Consider the following 7,219-nt stretch of genomic DNA (forward strand, 5'->3'; position numbering starts at 1 on the left):
TCTATTTTTCGCTTTGCCCATATTTTTAACTTCTTACTGCATTGATAAAATGACAGTGAAAATTGACACAAAATTTCAAGCTTATTGTATGAAATACAATCACATATAGGGGTTTTTTTAATTGTAGTTTTTGTCTTTGCATTTACTTTTTCATCTGTATCAAAATTAAATTATCAAGTCCCCAGTGATGTTGTTGCAATTCCTTTAACAGTTTTGCAGCAGACCACTGATTAGGATATGGTATTGTTCAGTTGGTACAGAGGCAGCAATAGAATTCAGCTTCCCACAGCCAAATAGTGTCTGCAGAAGTAGCAGGAATAGAAAGTGGTATTGTTTTTCATTCACATTACTAGAGTGCCTGTGAGGCTTAATCAGACCAGCATCCCACTGGCTAGACATTGTACAAACAAAGAGCAAAAACAAAGACTTCCCACAGAGTGGTTGGAATCCAAGATAAGACAAAAGACAAAAAAAAAAAAAAATGCACATGAATGGAAAAGTAAAATGAAAGTGTCAATATTTGTCTAGCTGATTAGCAATGGTTTCAGCACATCATCAGTTTAAATAGCCATTTTTTTCTCCTGTATGTGTTATGACAAGGAAAAACTTCAGGGTGAGATTTGAAGGCTGGATAGTGAGGAAGCTGGAAGAATGTATATTCCTGACCAGCCTTATGTGCTGCCTAAACTGTTTCACTCTGACCTCTTTCAGGAGATTTTCCAAGCTTTAAGCCAGGTCTAGTTAGCTATTTGTTTAATAGTATCAGTCACCCAAGTTGTTTGGAGTTCTTTTCATACCTCCCGGCAGTGATTTTATCACTGTATACACCTCTTCTCCAAAACAGGAGAGAATGGATACAGGTTTGTTTGAAAACTCCATGGAGAAACAATCAAAGGCAATGAAGGCTCCAAGTGATTGTGAGATCCTGAAAGAACTGTAAAGCAAAGACAAGGTAGATAGATGCATCTGAGGAAACAGTGAAGGGGTGTCAGTGAGGAAACTAAAAAGATGGCACAGTCAGAATACTGCCCTTGCAGTAGTATTTGGAATAAGAGCAGTGAAATTGCTTTGTCAAAGCCTGAGAAGACCAGGTTGCAGTTAACAGGTGCAAGTGACAGCTTACCTGAGACTGTTCTGTGACTGGGCACAGATGTCTGTATCCTACAGAGAGTAACACCACGTTTAGTAACTATCAGTGAAATTTAAAGGAGGGGACTTGGCAATCAATCTCAGATAATGACCCTGATTTGGCCTACCTTGATAGACATGTTATGAAAGTGAAAAATAAGGAAAGATGTTTTACATGTATGAATGTATTAAAATTTTAAAAAGACTAGACCTCCAAAAGTGGTATCTGTAGACATAATTACTTTTTTCCCCACTTGGAAAGTTTGAGTCTAATCTGGACTGGAGAAGCAGCTCTGCAGGGTGTTTACATATAGATAATAGCTAGAATTGTATTTGTGGAGTAAGTCACCTACAGACATACTGCAGACAGAAAAGGGAAGGCCAGATGCTTGGAACTGTACAAGGAAGTGAGGAAGGGGGAAGTTCTTCCAAATAATCTATTAAAAATAAATTAGGGAAGCAAAGGAAATAAAAATATGGAGGCAAGAGTCAAATGAGGATGAGAGGACTTAAGGAAAACTTCACCACTGGCTTCACTGAACATAGCCCACAAGGCAAAGGAGTATAAAATACCAGATTTGAGGTTGATCAGGAAAGTGTTCCTAGGGACTATGGTCAAAATGAGAGATTGGCCCACAGAGTCAAAGGCAACAGACAGCAATTTGGTAGAGCCTGACAGAACTGCAGGAAGGAAACTAAGCCTAACCACTAAGAGAGAAACAACAGTTAGAAAATCAGATCAGTTAACAATATATTTTGGTTTGCTTTTTTCAATGCATGAGATTTTACCATGTTTATGTAGTGTAGCAAAAGAAATGCAGAGACAGACATCCAGTGAAGATCAGAAGAGATAAGTAAGCATGAAATGAGATCAGCAGGCAGTCTGGACTGCTACAACTGATCAGATAAGTGCATAAAAAACCCAGACATCTGCTTTTGTGGTACAGGGTATTGGAAAGGGCACTTCATAAATGCTTAAGTTTTTCCTTTAGAAAAGCTCCCTCCAGAATCAAAGAATTACAGAAAATCATAGCAATACAGGAAAATGTAGGCATGAACTGACCTCTAAAGGTCTTTAGTCCAACCTCCTACTAAAATAGGGGTAACTTCAAAGTTAGATGGGGTTCTTAGGGCCTCATCAGCATCCATAGCATATAAAATAATAATAAAGTTAGCAGGCAGAAACACAGTGCTCATGGGAAAGAGATATTTGAGATTAAACTATTCTCATTATAATAAAACTACTTTGTGTGTCATTAGAAAATAATTGAGTGTAAGAAATAATTGACTACTGCTAGCTTGCAATATTTTTAAATTCTGGGTGATACATTACTGAAGTGTACATGTTTAATAATCTTATTCTGTACTTTTTAAGGTTTTATAATTATTTCAAAATTATACTCAATTTTTGAGATGGCAATTTTTATTATTTTTTCAGAAGAACTAGGGGTAGAGAAATTCCCATGTTTCTCACAAAGACTGTCCCCTAGGCTGTGTTCCCCTGGCATTGTCTATCAGTTTGTTTCAGGGAATATGTTAAAAAAAAATCACATACCTGTTTTAGGTACGTACTGTAGGACACTATATTTCAATATATATTATTGCCATCTGGAAAATAATAAGTAGCATGCTCATTCTACTTTGCTCCAGAAAACCTAAACCTTTGCATGAAGGAATTAAGAACTGCTCTTATGTTGTTCATCTGTTGCTGAGAACCAAGATATTTAGGAATTCATTATTTTGCTTTCACTAATGTCAAAAAAATCCTCTCGTTGACCTCAGCTGAATGAGGTCAGGCCTTGTCTATATTAATGCATGTACTAGAAATGCTATTTTTCCAATATATATATTTCATAGTTTTCTAGTTTTATTCTACTAATAACATTGTACAATTGTAGGTATGACAAATTACAGCTAGAAAGACTTCAATTTAGGAGTCATAACTGTATGCATTCTTTTAATATTTTATGACTGCGGTGATTTAACATTTGTACATTGATGGATGACATTCTTGCCAGGACTACATAGGAACTGAGGACAAAAGATAAAATGAGAAGTATTGCAGCTTTATTACAACAGATGATTCTCTGGAAATGGGCTTTTAGATCTGATATCAAATATAATTAGAAGCTTTCATCTCTTACAGAAAATCCATACTGATTTTCATCTTTCTCTCTTGAACAAAAGCTATATGCGTTTTTTTTTTAAATAAGATTTAATGTTCAACATTGGAGAAATGACAACTCAAATGTCTTTTTTAGCTAATTTAAAACTTTGCTTCTTCCTATTGACAACTACTGTGTGTTTAAATAAACTAAACCTGTAACAGAGAAAAGTGATTTATCTAAAAACTGGATATCAACTGGGGAAAAATAGCGAGTTTGGTAATTTCTTTGGGTTTTTTACATTTGGTAACTAAAACCAGAAGAAGCTATACAGAGCAGGCATGCACACACACCTATTTCTTGCATTTGACCTTCCTTTCATACTTCTCTTTGCAATCTGCACTGTACATTCCATTAAGCCACAGTTCTGCAAATACAGAAGTGAATCCACAGCCACATCTGCAGATTAGCTTTCAGCTTAACATTTTCTTTTCAGAGGGGGTAATGGAGCTGACACTGGGGGCAGGCACTGTGCATACTTGTGTTTTTATACAGTACTCAACTTAATGCGGTTCTAATCCTGATGAACCATTTAGATGCAGTTAAAGCATGAAATAATTAATAAAGGAATTCCATTAAATTCCTTCCTTGTTCTCCTTAAATGACTGCTCAGAAGACTGTCCAGTTAGAGAAATCAAAGTCCTAAGAACCTAACTTTTTGCATTACATGCAACAGAAGTTTTGCACTGTAAAATATGAATACATGTCTTCTGACTATAACTCAGTAACTAGATACATTTAACAAGGACACTAATGGTCAAAATAGGGTTTGTATACTTAGAGATCATGACTGTTAACTGGACTAGTGTGTATTCTGGTGAACCTGAACAGAGGTTCACATGCACAAATTTGGGACTCAGTCCAATTACCCAGGTAGTCCATCATACTTTGTATTTATGCACTCAAGTGACAGTGACTACTCTTTCTCAGCTCCTACTGAAGTTAGTGGTATCACATGCACATTTATAAAGATCACGTTATTTATGCATCTAGACAGAAAGACTAGTTACTGAAGTAAAAATTTTGGCCCATGTACCTTAAATGTATAAAACATTTTTGAAACTGATCTCACCAACTTACTTTAACCTACAATATCCTCACCTATGCAATCCTTAAAGTAGGAATTCTTGCCATTTTCTTACAGTTGTGCTTAATTAAATAATTTTCATTCTTTACTCTTTTTAATAACCCTCTTTTGAGTGTGGCGTGACATCCTGCCAGTAGACTTATCATCAGTGTGCTTAAGATCAGTATAGATAGGACAAACTCTGTGTACATGTCAGATTCAGTGTAGGTAGTGAAAAAGCTTTTTGTGACTTTCATAAATTGAGGCAATATCCACAAACAAGAGACCCACCTCTAAGTCAAACTTCCTGCCTATGACAAAATCTCCTCCTGTATCTGTAGAGAAAAAAAACCCTTCAATCTCTATTTTCTGGATTGTCATGTTCTAGCAACCAAGATTAATCTATGTATAATGGGATGCAGATAAAGAAAGTCTTTACCTGTAGTCCATGGCTTTATGGTCCTGGAATATTTTGACCACTCAATCCTGTGGAGGGAAGGGGAGGGTGTTAAGCTCTCAAACAGAATGCTTGCATGTTTCCCACCCGCTTGCTTTCCACATCTAGATAACGAGCTGGGGCCTAAGTAATCCTATTTTGAAAAAAAAAAATTCTTGTCAACATAGTGTTCTGTTTCAGGAATATCTGTATGGTTGCATAGTCTCACGACCCTTCTTTCCTATGCTACATACTGAAGGTTCTTAATTGATTTCTGTATGACAGAAAATAATAAATCCTTTGTGTAAGTTAAATGCTGAGTCACTGTACTTCCTTAGACCTGTGAACTGCAGACATTAATTTTTATTTGTGCTCTGTAAATGGCAAAAAAAAAGTTACTTTCCTTTTTCATGTTTAGTAAACCTTCACTCCTTTTTCCCCTTTAAAGGAAAACATTGATTTTTTTTTGATTGTGTCATCAGAGAACAGGACAGTTGAGATGTGTCTCAAGATCAACGATCAGTTTTCATATAAAAATACATAGAGAAGAAATACCTATGTAACAGTCCCACAAAATCAAATAATGCAGCTGATGTAGAACTTACAGGATATGGGCCAGGAAAGCACAGACAAACATTAATTTGATTATAGATTTTGCCTTGTCATAAATTAGTTATACATTCAAATGCTTCTGCCATTATCTTCATCATAGGGGACTTCTAGTCACAAGATCATTCTATCCTTGCCTAAGTGGGGCTCTGTAGTCTGCTTCCAGGAAATATCTGATATGCTGCCAGACTCAGCCCTGTTCATTCTCCCTCCTGCAACTTCACCTGTAAGTGAAATGCACTACGTAGTTATGTGGGGAAGAAATGCTTCTGAGATTTAAAGCTACAACTAGCCAAATGTCAGAAACTGTCCCAGCAGAGATAACTTCAGCTCATCAGATAGCTTTCCTCAGAAGCCCCTTTTGGGAAAGGGAACTACTGTGGAGAATGCTCTGAAGGACACATGATTCAGAAAAATCTATTTTCTTTGAGTCTGAGCTCTACTTAATTAGTATTCTGACATTCAGGCTCAATAAAAGAGAAAGCCAAGTCATAAAATACTCAAATGGTCTTGCAGAACAAACTTCTACCAGATTTGTCCCTTGGGCAGAGTCCCAGGGGCTCAGCATGTCCCACTGCATCAGACTTGTACAGGGAAGCATTAGGCCAGGGCAGAATGTGGGGTCCAGGATCCATTCTGCTCAGAACGAGCCCAATTTTTATTTCAAAAACCAGCTACTGTTAAATGTAAGTGACAAGCAGAAATAATTTCTGGTATAAATATTTGCCAATTATAATTCAGACACATAATTTACACAAGTAAATGTATAACAAACTGAAGTCAAAATACTGATTGGAAGCATTTTCTGTTAAGATCTGGGCTTCTCATTGTCCCACACTTATCCATCATTGTAATTTGATGCTTCTCAAGTGATATTGTGAGTCTGAGAGTGTCCAACTTCATGCACAGAAAGGGACAGAAGGTACTTATCAGGAGCCTAAATCCAGTATTTGTATTTCTTTGTAATTACATTTTTTAAAAGACATAAATGAGGCTCATTTCTTCTATTTTAAAATCTTAAAAAGTGATTAAAAAGAAAAAGCTTTTACTAAAATATCTGATTATTGGCAAAAATACCCATTTCAGAAGATAGTATGAGAAGCTAGACTCGTGCCTGGCTGAAGAGCAGAGCTGGGTACCCGTGCTTTTAATGGTTCAGCATCCCAGCTCTTCTTGACCATGTGGAAGTGTTATTTCCTCTTACATGATTAAGAAAGAACACACCCAGTATTTCTATTTCACTGAAAGCGGTGCCGTCTCTTGCATTCGCATTTCTGTCCTGTGAAACTTGTGTTTATATAACTTCGACAGACAACGGCTTGTCCTGCTGTTGCCGACCCACACCCGCAGCGCTCGCCCATTACTCACGCTCCGCCGAGCCGCGAACGGGCCCGCGGGGCTCCTCTGAGGGCCGGGCCGGGCCCCGCTCCCCGCCCGGCTGCAGGGCGGGAAGGGCCCGGGAGGGGCCCGGGAAGGGCCCGGGAAGGGCCCGGGAAAGGCCCGGGAAGGGCCCGGGGAAGGGCCCGGGAAAGGCCCGGGGAAGGGCCCGGGAAAGGGCCCGGGAAGGGCCCGGGAAGGGCCCGGGAAAGGCCCGGGGAAGGGCCCGGGAAAGGGCCCGGGAAGGGCCCGGGAAGGGCCCGGGAAGGGCCCGGGAAAGGCCCGGGGAAGGGCCCGGGAAAGGCCCGGGGAAGGGCCCGGGAAAGGGCCCGGGAAGGGCCCGGGAAGGGCCCGGGAAAGGCCCGGGGAAGGGCCCGGGAAAGGGCCCGGGAAGGGCCCGGGAAGGGCCCGGGAAGGGCCCGGGAAAGGCCCGGGGAA

The 7,219-nt window shown here is 39.4% G+C and overlaps 1 long non-coding RNA gene across 1 annotated transcript; it reads right to left on the reverse strand.

The window, feature by feature from the left end:
• Positions 1 to 3,323: 3,323 nt before the first annotated feature.
• On the reverse strand, positions 3,324 to 6,874 carry LOC146766758 (uncharacterized). The gene is made up of 2 exons (XR_014957078.1): positions 6,773 to 6,874; positions 3,324 to 4,845 (listed from the first exon to the last, which is right to left on the reverse strand). It is a non-coding gene; the product is annotated as an uncharacterized LOC146766758 (long non-coding RNA).
• Between the last annotated feature and the right edge of the window lie 345 nt (positions 6,875 to 7,219).

The sequence above is a fragment of the Lonchura striata genome, chromosome 8, assembly GCF_050655825.1.
Source record: "Lonchura striata isolate lonStrDom1 chromosome 8, ASM5065582v1, whole genome shotgun sequence".
In the NCBI taxonomy this organism is placed as follows: domain Eukaryota; kingdom Metazoa; phylum Chordata; class Aves; order Passeriformes; family Estrildidae; genus Lonchura; species Lonchura striata.